This window comes from Gossypium hirsutum, chromosome D02, assembly GCF_007990345.1.
Source record: "Gossypium hirsutum isolate 1008001.06 chromosome D02, Gossypium_hirsutum_v2.1, whole genome shotgun sequence".
NCBI lineage: Eukaryota > Viridiplantae > Streptophyta > Magnoliopsida > Malvales > Malvaceae > Gossypium > Gossypium hirsutum.
The window spans coordinates 62,559,454-62,574,124 of record NC_053438.1 but is presented as its reverse complement, the minus strand read 5'-3'; positions in this window follow the sequence as shown (position 1 = coordinate 62,574,124).

Sequence of the window (14,671 nt, the reverse complement as noted above, 5' to 3'; positions counted from 1 at the left end):
TTAATGATATTTTCTTATAAAAATTCCATTAGTATATATTAATAAAATTATCTTGGTTTGTATTTTTTTCATTTATAATATAATTATTAATATTTATATTTGATTATTTTATATCTAAACAATATGTGTGTGTATGTATATATTTATTGTTTGTTTGTTTGTTTATTATTTATTAACATTGTTCGTGAACATGTTCAATTATATGTTCATGAACATGTTCGTTTAATGTTTGTGAACATGTTTGATTACGTTAAATAAACATGTTCGTGAACATTAAACAAACGAACATGAACAAAAAATTAAAATTCTTAACGAACACAAACTGAATGCGAACAAGCTTAAAAATAAACAAACGAACATGAACAGAGGTTTGTTCGTTCAAGCTTAGTTCATTTACAGCCCTACTTGTGGGTGTTGGTTTAAAATCAAAAACAAGAAGAAGAGAGTAGTATTTCCACTTTATGAGTTTAGTACACTATGTTTTCAGAAGCATTTGTCCCAAAAAAGTGTTGGGGTTAATTTTTTTGATAGATTCAGATTAGGAAAGAAGTGGAAAATGACTTTATCAGCTAGAAAATCAGGCATGGAAAAAACTATTACATTATATTGCAATAAAAGTGCGACTATAGCTAATACCAAGGAAGCAAGAAATCATAAACAGGAAAAACACATTGATCGAAAATATCACATTATTCGAAAAACGATGGTTGACGGAATAAAAGATATAATAAAATCGCATTTGAGAACAACTGATCTGCCACGAGATATCATGTTATCTGTTATCCATTTTCACATAATTTTAGCTTGTTTAATAGTAAAATCAAGTAATTTATTGATAATTTATAACACCCTATACTCGACCCGATCGATAGGTCTGGATAGGGGTGAGCATTTGATCGAATCGAATCGAATCGAAAATTTTCGAGTTAATCGAGTTTTCGAATCTCACTTTATCATCCTAACTTTATTTGAAGTTTTCTCGAATCGAGTCGAGTGAGATGGAATTCGAATCGAATCGAATCGAATATATTTGTTCGAGTTAAATTTTAAAAAATAATTTTGGGTCCTTTTAACCATTGTCACCCATCGTAATAAAATTTGTCCACCTTAATCAAAATTTTATTAACTTTCATCACCTCATAATTTATTTATTAATTTTTTATATACTGGTTAGCTTCTTTGCTTGCTTAGTTGTTTCAATTATCTTCAGATTCTTGTCACTATGTATTTTGGAATTAAAAAATATATTAAATGTAAAAATATGATTTTTTAATAAAAGTTATTTTAAAAATAAAATGTGAAATTGATACCAATATAAAATTTTAACACGAATATTTTATGACATAATTAATAATTCAATTTTAATATAAATATTCAATATGACTAAACGATTCAATAATATAAATAATATAAAATGTGAAATTTAATTTAATAATATAAATAGTAGATACAAATAAAATTATTACTATTTATGTTTAGTGATTTTTTTGGGGATAATTTTGATTTTTTATTTGAGAGTAAAGGGTGAGAAGTAAAAGTTTAGAGGAAAAATAAAAAGTTTTGGGGAATAAAAGTTTGAGGGAAAGTAAATAGGGGAGTAAAATTTTGGAGGGAAAATATTAAAAAAAATTAGAGGGGAGAGGGTTTGGGATAGATGGGAGGTGGGATGGGAAGGGAATAAAAGTTTTAGGGAAAAAGTGAGAGGGAGGAAAAATTTTGGGGGAAAATAAAAGGTTTTGAGGGTTTTGGGGAGTAAAATTTTGAGAAAAAGTAAATGGGAGAGTAAAATTTTGGTGGGAAATGGATTTTGGGTAGATTGGGGGGTTGGGAGGGGAGTAAAAGTTTTGGAGGGAAAGTGGGAAGGAGTAAAAGTTTTGAAGGAAAAGTAAAATGGTTTGGGAGTTTGGGGTAAAAATGTAAACTATTATAGTTTGATATTCGAATTATTCGAATTCGAAAACTCAACTCGATTGAACTCGAAATTCGAAAAAAAATTCGAGTTCATTCGAATAACTCGATTAACTCGAATAACTCGATTCTTTAACTCGAAATTCAAATTTTTTTCGATTTTTTCGAATCGAATCGAGTTTTGCTCACTCCTAGGTCTGGATATAAAATGTCACATCAACACCGAGACAAACTAAACAATGTACAACTAAGTTGTAAAACTAACGTGACTAAAACTACCAAATATGCCTTTATTAACCATACTTAACTTAGTTCGCATATTGTCATGCTTACTTAGTTGAACTGCTAATAAAAAAATACAATTATAAACTTCTAGATAAAAAATCTTAATAGGCAGACTTATGGAAAATTAACAATAACAGTTTTAATATTTTGAATCGATTTCTCTTCGTTGTAAATAAAATACTATGATTCATACTTAGTTACAAAAAGAAAATTCTGACCTTGAGGCTCAACTTTTAGGTTGTCCTACTATATGCATGTTACAGTTAAAAACATAAGTTCGCCTAAGCTTGATCGAATTCTGGCTTTATCCCTTTTTAGCTCACATATAAAACATTATACTTGGAACTAAGTGAGTTACTATTATTTCATACCGTTTATGAAACTATAAGTTAGAACTTCATGGGTTTGATCTCCTATCTGACATCATTTGCATAAGTATAGTTCACCTATCTTCCTGTCATACTTTTATCCTCTCTTGCATTGGCTCGACTTGAAAATTTGTACCATTTCAGCATTTCCACAATCCTCTAATTCTATTACTCGTGCTATAGGCTACAATGTGGAATGGTTTCGCTTAACCATTTACTCTGGTTTCTTACAAGATGGATTATTACCTCTTTTGTCAACAAGACATGTGCGTATTACCTTAGCAATTATTTCATTACAGACTAACGTACGATGGATTGATTTCAGAAAACTCACGAATGGAGATTCACATATAGAGAATTTTTACCTGCGAATTTACACTTAAAATCTTAAAAACACGGACTCGAGCTTGGCAAACACATACTTGCAATCCTTTATATGCAGAATCATAATCACATATTCATATATGTGGATTCTTACTTGTGAACTCATTCTTAAATGGTAGTCGCTACCAAATTCTTGTTTTAAAGATAGTCCTTGGTGAATCCTATATGAATGAAGATCCCTACGGTTATTGTTATAGTATGCCCAAAGACCAATCACGAGATGATTATAATTACATACTTATTTTACCTTGTTTATTAATATAAGGCATTGCCATTATTATTTCAGTTTCCTTTTTTGTGTATATAAATAAACTGAATTGTAATAAAGTCATAAGAAAATATGATTATTCTTAAAAGGTCCTTAATCAAGTATTATTGTGGGCTTGGACAACAATAATGCATTGAGACTAATCTGTAGTTGATTGATGACAAAAAGTTGTTATTGACATAGGGATGTCAAAATCAATACATGAGTATGTGTTAGAGAATAACATATTGGACTGACCCGCTATGAGTATGTTTATTGGATTATTATGTAATAGTCAAAATATTACTCATAGTGATAACTATGTATATGATCCTCAGACTTGAGATCATCATTGTTCCAACATCGTGAGTCGTATATTTTGATACAATCAAACGTCTACCGTAATAGGTTGTACTATAAAAACTGATGTTGGATATACCACAATTCATGTAGTGGGATATGGTTGATCAAGATAGGATTTATCCCTCCTACATAATGAGAAATCTTAGGCCTTTTGATGGACCATGCTCGAATAAGTTGATATGAGATATCACACTAATTTGTTTATTGTAGTCTACTTAGAAAATCAAGAAATATGAGATTGGACTATACAAGTGTGATTGTTCCATGACTTGTGTCCAATCTAGATATTAAGGATAAAAGAATATAATACATGAAAAGATTATCATAGAAAGGTTATGTCGAATTACGACTTCTTGTAACTTAGGTAGCAATGATGCATTGCTAGATGTCACTCATTGCTTGTATTATTAGAAAGGTTCTAGTATTACTACTAATGTTACAATAACCTACAGGGTCACACTCTATGGTTAAAATGAACAAAATCGAAACACATTTGGTACTGTGTTTAGCTGTCACGTGAATTAAATTAATTATTGAATTAATTTAATTTGACAGTTAAATATTAAATGAATTAAATGTACAAGCTTGTTGTACACAAATAGAGAACATAGTTAAAATTAATATATGAATTTGATTCATATAAAATTTTAACAGAATATAGTTTATCGAAATTATTATAATAAATTATTATTTCGGTCAAACATTGAAACATGGTAGTTTTAATTCTTTTTGGAAAAAATATAATATTTTTTAATGTTTTCCATATGTTATAATTCTTTTTGGAAAGAATATAACGTGTTTAATGCTTTCCATATGTTCTTTATAAGATTTGATTCCGTTTTCAATATATGCATATCAAAATCCCAAATTAGGGTAAGTGTGTTTTTAATGAAAATTGAGAAAAAAAATGTCTAGCATTCGTTTTGGGAGATTATTCTCTGGAATAGTTCCAAGGGAGTTTTGTCATTCGTTTTAAAATCGGGTAAACTACGCAAGGGTCGAAATATTTTTATTGTGGCTTGGAATCGACATCGAATCAGCAGAATCCTCTTATCGTTTTCAATTAAAAATGTATATCTTCAACCTTAACTCAAACTATTTTGTTCCTCATGCATGGATCCATGGTTGTGGACTGCTGAAATAATTTTTCCGCTGCACCATAGGGCATACCGGTGATCCCAACTGTTTTTGCTTGAGAAAAATAACTTATACAAACTCTCTTAGTTTGAACATAAGGACAAGACCATGCGGTCTCTTGCTTAGATAATAGTCCATACTGACTCTTGTGAAATATAGTCTCTTTGAACTCTTAAACTTGAAACAATATAAGATCAGCAGACAACTATAGCTTGAATCATAAAGACACAACCAATGGCCCGTCTATAATAGCCCGGTTTTAGCTAAATCGGAACAGTGATTTCAGAACCACAAATTCGATATCGTAAAATTATTTTAATATTATTTTTTGCATTTAAAGCATGTGAATTTGATGGTATTAAATTTTCATGATTTAATTTTGCTGATCGAGTGTTTAATTTGATAAAAGGACCTAATCGTGTAAAATGTAAAGGTTTCCTATTAATTGTTAAAGGTGTTAAATTGCTATGGCTTATTAAATGTAAAGCCCTTATTTTGTAATTAGACCATAATTTTAGTAAATGGACATGGATGGGCATATGTTAGTGGATTTTAAATGTATTAATAAAGGTTAATATAGTAATTCGCGAATTAATGTTAATAAATAAAAACAAAACAAAAGATTAGTGGAGGTTCATCTTTGTTTTTGCCGAAAATTGAGAAAGAAAGAATTCATCCATGGCTATTTAGGGTTTGGTCAGTCGGAGCTTCAATTGGTATGTGATTTTTGTTCCTTTTTTGATAATTTCTATGTTTTTGAGATTGTTTCTTCGTATTCTAACTAGCCCATGCCCTAATTTTTAGATTGGTTGATGAATTTGTGAGTTGCCATTGATGATAGCTTGATTTTTGTTGTTGTTTGATGATGAAAAATAAATATTTGTTGATAGATTATTATATTTTGTTTAGTAATTTTTTTATAAAAATCTGAATTAGGGATTTATTTGTAAATTGAGGGGTTGAAATGTGAAATAAATGGAATTAATGGGCTGCTAGGGACATATGGAAGATTCGACCAAGCATGAGTCTATTGAAATTTTGTGTATTTTGTATTGTTTTGAAATATGGACTAAATTGTGAAAATGTGAAATGTTAAGGGCTAAAGTGAAAAATGTCCATTTATGTTTTTTTGGATGAAATTGAATGAATATGTCTTTAAATAAGTTAAATTTGAATTGGCTTAGATCAAGAAAGGAAGAAATCATATTTGGATCGGGGGAAGGCGAAAGTTGTTGAATAGTCGTTCTGATCTGTTCGTTTCCGAACGAGGTAAGTTCATAAGTAATTAAATGTTCTTAAATTCAAATGTATATATATTATATGTAGCCGAATTGAATTGTATGTATTGATATATATATATTGCCGAATTAATTTGAGCATTGGATGACTAGTTTCGAGCATAAATTAATTTAATCACGAAGTCGAAAGCCCTGAACTAACCTTAGGAAATGTATAGGATACTGATGTCATGACATAAGGACTTTCGAGATGTGATTTCATGTAAGACCATGTCTGGGACATTAGCATCAAAGTGAGAGAGCATGTAAGACCATGTCTAGGACATTGGCATCGTATATAAGTCGTATAAGACCCTGTCTGGGATAGTGGCATTGAAATGTGTTAATATGTAAAACCATATCTGGGATATGGCATTGTACGAGCTTTATATGATTTCTGCGTATCCTTAACAATTCCGAATGGTTTATCGGGCATTGATACTTTAAAATTTTGTACTTTTGACATATGACATGTATAGGCTAGTTTCGATATGGTTCATTTTGATCTGTATATATATGTAGCCATGCGGAAATGGCTTGATAATGATGCTAATGTTTGTGTATATTCGGTCATGGTATAATCTTATTTTGGGAAGTATGTTTCATGTTATATATGTATGGTGTATTGGTTGTTTAGGTACGGTTTGTGATGGCAAAGTACTAATATGTTTTATAATTTATTTGATGGTTATCTAGGTACGGACATAAATGGTAAATAAAGTATATGATTTAGGTATGTGTAGTTATTTATATGGATACTTATAAAGTGACATTTTGATGTTTGTATTAGGCTACGAAATGGTATAATTAGCTTTGATTTGAGTTGTGAAATTGGTTTGATTATTGGAGGTTGTATTGATAACTGAATAGATGAAGTTAAATGGCTTGGTATAGGTAGTTTGGATTGGTTATTGAGCATATGATTTGGATATACTATAAATTGTCTTTTGTGTTCGAAAATGGTTAATGATATTATGGTAAATTGCGCATGAATTGGTAAAGTACAAGATCATATTTAATTGTTTGGTAATATTTGATAATGTCTAATGTTTGGATGTTATTTAAGCCGTATGGTGTGTCTTGTTTTGACTTAATAATTCGAATGTGCATAGGTATGTAAAATGTACGTTTGACAATTTGCTAATGAAATAGATTTATAAAATTGAAGATCATAATCTATGTGCTAGGTATCACATATGAAATGATACATGCTTGGTTTTAATTTAGGTAGTCGAATACTATGAATGTGATGCTTATATGGTTCGAAAATTATATCTATAAAGCACGTATTGTATGACTTTGATGCATGTTAGTTGGTTCGAAAATTTTACTGAACAGAGGATATTGATATGAATGAATTTGAAGCATGGGTCGTATTTGTAATATGATCAATAATGCAAGTTTGAATTAATTGGTTATGTGCTTTTCATATATGAACTATGTTTTGTTCGGTAATGCCTCGTGACCCTAATCCGACGACGAATACGGGTTAGGGGTGTTACACTGTCATACAAATGGATTCATGTTTAAGATTCATTGGTGCGAACTCATATATGACAGACTCATACATGCGGATTCATAGACGAATATTTACATATAGATGCAGATTCATACACAGGCTTTTGCATGAAGAAATTCCATATATAACTTTGTCATGAAGCTTAGAGAACAAGTTTAGCGGACTGTCATACATACAGATTCGTATAAGAATATTCTTCCCTAGATTCTCAAATAGTTATGCTAACACTCTAGATTTTTCCCTTCATGTAGACTACTTCTTAATTTATGTTCTTATAGAATGAACTAGAGAAGAAGATGGAAGAAAGAAAATGAATATCAAAATGAAAGAATCCTTTCATTATATAATCTTTCCACTACCGTTTCCCTCAATCCCAAGTCGGTCAGTACTATTAATACCCTTAATCATAATGTTTCCCACTAAAAGAAAACTCCTAGTTCTAATGTAACGAGACGAAACTTGAATTCTAACTATTTACCAGTCAGTCTGTAAGATTCTCATAATCACATTAGAACCAGCTTAAACAAAAAGTTTTCTAATTAAATATTCAGAATTTCCATTATACCAAACCTTTAAGATTTCCGCGTGTGAGAGTTTCACCCAAGCTAAAGGGAAAGGAAAATCCCAAGTACTCCTCCATCAAATGCAAGTTGCAGATGGTATTGTCAACAATGATTTTCTTTCTCCTTTGAGTAGTAAACATTAAAAATCCTTTTTTATTTTTTTCACTAGTAAGGGTTACTATATATATTCTTCTAAATACATTTACAAAGGAAACTTCTCCGTGTAACTAACAATCCAAAAAATATGCTATTAAGATCCACAAAAAAGAACCCATCAACTGTCCAGAAGCTATTTCATAGGAATTCAACATTTCGATAAAAAAAAAGGTGCAGAGGGAAATGAAAACTTGCTTCAAATACATACAAATGCAACAATATGGTTTTTCATCTCACTCAGTCGATGCTTTCCTGTCAGAATCTCAAATTTGTATTTAAAATTGTTGAAACAAGTAATCCCTCTACATGCTAACAGGTTGCACATTTCATCTAACGATGTAGAACACACAAAATCTTCACTCTCGATTGGAACACTGATTAGTTTCAAAGCCATATTTCAACAAGAGTAAAGTGAAACTAAAAATATTATAGAGAAAAGAAAGGTAATGGAAACCTACCAATAATAGTGCCACTAGGGAAAAAAGACTAGAAAATAGAATATGCAAATTACAGCTGCTTCGAAACTTACTAAGGTATCACGCGCCTATGCGTGCACGATTATCCTTAAGTAGAAAGTTGCTCCAATTGAAGCACAACACATGTATTTTAATATTAAAATAATGATGATTTTATAGGAAACCCAATAAACATGCCGTAAAAATCTGTAGGCTCTGTAAATTTTATCATTAAATATATATAAATATGCACATAACAATAATTTACCCCGCAATAAATTTAATGAAATTAATAATTTTGGTTATTTAAAATTCAAAATTTGAAATTAAATTACTCATATACAAGAGAAAGACACTTATACAATATATGACACTTCAACATAAACTTCCTAACAGGCTCGTGAAGGTCACTTTATAATCTTTACTCACCTCGGGGGCAATTGTTATACCTTGTGTAATGGGCTTTTACGAGCCTTACAATGTACCTTGCAAACTTGACCATGTATCCATAGAAAGTTGAACACATGCGAACCTTGGCTAGTTCGCGAACCCCAACTTGACGAACCTTTAAGACTATGTGAGGGTCACGTGGAGATCCGAAGTAATTGATTGTTAGTCACCCTAACATGTTTTATTCTAAGACGTCACATCACTGTCACTACCAATGGTATCAAATCAAACTTTCATGTCAACAATCTTAGGACACATAGCTAAGTTTGTCCTCAACTATAAAAAAGATAATGCAAATAGCTCACGTAGGCTCTCTCCCTTTCATTCTCTGAACTTTCTCTACGAAATTACAATCTCCTCCCAACCTTCATACTCATTCCCTTCATTCTATCTTCATCTTCATCTTATTGCTTAACAGGGTGAAGCTAGAAAATTTTTTAGGGGGCCGAAATTAAATTTATATTTTCACGACAGTAAAAATGTAATTTTATCATTTCAATAGCCTATATATTTATAATTTTTAAAGGCTTAAGTCAAAGTTTATCATTTTTAGGGGGCCAAAGTGTAATTTTACCATTACAAATTTAAAATTTTAAGGAGCCTAAATAGAAATTTTCCATTTTAGGGGGATGAGCCCCTGCTATCCCCTCGAATTCGCCACTACTGCTTAACATATCTTGGTCCTTGTCTCATTCAATTTTTGACTATTCTAGGCATTTGAATTGTTTCACTTTTAATTAATAATTATATAATTGTTATAAAATAAAGAAAGATGGAGAGAATAAAGAACAAAGAAAATAAGAAAGGAATAGAGAATGTACTTTATTAATCAAAGGGATGATTACAATGCTTCATCAAAGTCTCTATTTATAGGCATAAGAAGTATAAAAGAAGTAGAGATCTAATTCTAATAACTATTAAAATTTAAAGTACATCAAAACTTTATCTTGATCATGATGGACATCCACTTAATAAGATATTCATAACACTTTCCCTTGGATGTCCATTAGTAGATAATGTGCCTCGTTAAAACCTTATTAGGAAAAACCCTGTGGGATAAAAACCTAATGAAGGAAAACAAGTACACAATTTTCTATTACAAGCTGCCTCATTAAAAACCTTTACCAGGAAAACCCAATTGGACAAAACCTTGGTTAAAGGAAAAGAGTACAACTTGTTTTAGACTCCCCCTAATGGCAACATTACATTACATCTTTGAGTTGACGCATTCCAATCTTGTGTAGTAGTCCTTCAAATGTTAAAGTTGACAATGCCTTAGTAAAAAGATGTGCTAAATTATCACTAGAACAAATTTGTTGAATATTTATATCACATCTTTTCTCATGATCATGGGTGAAGAATAATTTTGGCGAAATATGTTTCGTTCTATCACATTTGATGTAACCACCCTTTAATTGAGCTATACATGTTGCATTATCTTCATATAAGATAGTTGACATCTTTTCCTATAAAAACAAATTACATATCTTCTGGATATGTTATGTCAATAACCTTAGCCAAATGCATTGCAATTATTTCTGTATGATTTGAAGAAGCAGCAGTTAATATTTTCTTTGTCGAACGCCATGATATGGTAGTACCCCCACATGTAAATAAATATCCTGTTTGAGACTGACCTTTATGTGGATCTGATAAGTATCCAGTATAAATATAGCCAACTAATAGAGATTTTGAATCATTTGAATAAAATAACATCATATCAATGGTCCCTCTGAAATATCTAAATATATGTTTAATTCCATTCCAATGTCTACATATTGGAGAATAACTAAATCTTGCTAACAAGTTTACAACAAAAGCTATATCAGGTCTTGTGTTATTTACAAGATACATTAATGCCCCTATGACACTTAGATATGGTACTTTAGGACCAAGAAACTCTTTATCATTCTTACAAAGACAAAATTGATCTTTATTCACATCTAACGATCGCACAACCATCGGAGTACTTAATTGGTTGTTTTATCCATGTAAAATTTATATAATATCTTTTCCAAATAAGTTGATTAATGAACATGAATTTCATCTTTTAGATGCTTGATTTGTAAGCCAATATAAAACTTTGTTTTTCCAAGATCTTTCATCTCAAATTATTTCTTTAAACAATTTATTGTATTTTAAAGCTCTTCAGTAGTTCCAATAATATTTAGATCATTAACATAAATAACAATTATCACAAAATCATATCTAAACCTTTTAATAAAGACACATGGACAAATTAGATCGTTTTTTGTAACTTTCTTTTAACAAGTATTCATTAAGACGATTGTACCACATACATCCAGATTGTTTTAACCTATATAAACTTTTCTTTAATCTGATCGAGCAATTTTCTCAAGAAACTCTATATCCTTTTGGGGTTTTAAATCCTTTAGGGATTTTCTTATAAATTTCACTATCAAGTGTACCATATAAATAGGATGTAACAACATCCATTAGATACATGTCAAGTTTTTTGCGTACTGCCAGACTAATAAGATATCTAAACGTGATTACATCCACCAAAGGAGAATATGTCTCTTCGTAATCAATGTCAGGCCTTTACGAAAATTCTTGTGCTACAAGTTGAGCTTTATAACTTACGACTTCATCAATTTCATTTGTTTTCGCACAAACACCCATTTATGTCCTACCAGCTTTACACCTTTAGGTGTTTGGACTACAGGTCCAAAAACTTCACGTTTAGACAGTGAATTCAATTCTGCTTGAATTGCATCTTTTTATTTTGGCCAATCTTTTCTATTTTTACAATCCTTAGTAGATTTAGGCTCGGGATCCTCATTTTCTTTTGTTATTTCAATAGCAACATTATAAGCAAAATTGTTGTCGATAACTATATTTTTTTTGTTCCATCTTTTTCTCGTATTGACATAACTTATCGAGATCTCTTTATTTTCATCATTTTCATTTTCACTTTTAGGTACCTGAATCTCTTCTTGAGTTTTATAATTAGTTATGTCAGGGGTCTCTTCAGGAACCCCCACCTCCACTATATGACCATCTTGAATGTTTGCTCCTTTTTTTTACGAGGATTTTTATCTTTGGAACTGACCGGTCTTCCACACTTCAGGCATGGTTTACTTTCTTTTGCACTAATACTTTGCCCTATTAGGACATCAATTTGTATCAGAGCATTTTTAGTTGGTATGTGAGATTTAATGAATTTGGCACTTGATTTGTAAAATGAATTATCTGTTGAACTTCTGGTTCACATTGCTTTGTATAAAGATCTTAGATATTGATAATTCATTTCAAGTATTTTATTAATCCAGTTTTTTATTCTTTCCCCCTAATGTTAGGAAAACTAACAACTCATGTCATAACTAAATATCTAATTAATAGTTCAAAAATATTATAAGGAGACTCATATAAATATACATTCTCAATCTCTTATTATGACCCATCTTTGTGTGTTATGGTGGAGCAGTTGGAACATATATCGCACATCCAAAAATTGTGAGATGGGAAATATTTGACTCTTAACCAAAAATCAATTGTAATGGGGAATATTTATAATTTATTGGTTTGATGCGTATAACATGTAAATCAATACAATCTTATGCTAAAATAGAAAGTTTTTGTTTTCATAAGTAATGATTTAGCTATTAGTTGGAGGCATTTGATAAACAATTCAGCTAAATCATTTTGTGTGTGAACATAAGCTACAGGATGTTCAACTTTTATCCTAATTGGCATGCAATAATCATTGAAAACTTGGGATGTAAACTTACCAACATTAGCAAGATGAATTGTTTTAATTGCATAATCTAAAATTAATCATTTAAACAAGCAATCTCGCAAACGACAGGTTGTGAGTTGATAACGCATGTGATTATTTTGTAGATGCATTTACCAAAATCATATAATATCAAAACCATCCACATGGTGGATGAATGGGCCCATATTCATTTCAGAAATGCAAGACATTAAATCTCAATTTTAGCTAGTGAGTTTCTAATAATCAATTTTCATTGAGAACAAATAACAAATGAGAATTATTTAAATTAAATAATCTTCTGGTTCTTTAATGAATGTCCATATGAATTCTCAATTAATTTTCGCATCATATATGATCCAGGATAGTCTAACTGGTCACGCCAAGTAGTAAATGCATTTGTATTAGTAAACTTCTGGTTTACTTTAACATGTGTTTCAATTGTACTGAATTGTAACAAATTGATAATTTTATTACCATTCCTTTTAATATGTATCCACATATAAGTACTATTGTGGCATTTACCATTGGAACTGTCTAAATCAATGTGAAGTCTATAATGCCACTAAGTCAATAAATATAATTTCCAAATAATTATATGCAGTATTCGCTTCAGGGAATATGCCAAAATCTTCAAATGCCTAAAAATCTATTAATATCAAACTTTGAGGGTAGATCTTATTTTCTAAGTGTACAAAAAGTACATAACCAATGACTTTTCATACATAAGTTTTCTCTCTTGCAAGTTCTCATCAGTAATATTTTACCACGTAATTTTAATTGAGAACATATTCTGAATACTATAGAGTTATACTCACAGTTTTTAAAAAAACTTGTAACTTTAGGTGCATCCAACCATAATAAGTTTTAGATAGAATTATAATATTCTATTGGTCATAAGTAAATCTTTCACAGTCAAATATTTTGCTTTCAACCCTTTAATGGGGATGATGATAAAAGAAGATCACAAATATTATAAAATAAATAAAAATTAATAACTCAATCCCTTTTTTTATTTATATGAAATATAATATTTTCCTCATTCACAATCTCAATATGAGATTCATTACAAATATCTTTTAAAAGTAATGTATTAACTATCACAAATTTGTGCTTTTTAGATATTGATATATTAGCTCTTCTGGAGCTTTCAACTAATTTTGTACTATCAAATATTAGAATAATATTTGTTTGTTTCAGTATCAAATAATACAAATATTTTCTATCTGTAATGATAGAATTCACTACTACATTTTCATATCCTTCCTCAAAGAATGTTAACAGAAACAAAATATTTGGGCATACGCCACATATGTGGCCAATAATATTTCATATTACATTGATAACATAAATTCTTTACCCTTTGAAGAGTTATCTTGAGAACTCTTATTATTCTCTTATTTATTACTATGTTCCCACTTTTAGTGGTCCATAATTATATTTTTTTATGTTCTTTATGTTTGCATTCACTTCAGAGAATGTAACAAATCTGGTAAGGTAGCCTCTATTGATTTTTTTATTCCATAATCACCATCGCAAACATGCGTAGATTTTAAATCAAAATTTATCTATTCATGTTGTCATGATTATTCTCCAATTATGATAAACATGATATAATAAATAAAACATAGTAAAATATATCTAAAGATCTTTAACATCATCGTTATCACCTTGACTATTATCACAAGCATCTATTCTGAGATCGAATCTTTCAACATCCTGAAGATGAGGTTGTGAGGGTGGAGTTTAAGGTGAAAATAAATTTGATTTGTGGGACGACTTTGAAATATTTTGAAAAAATAGAGAATCATCGTGCTGATAAC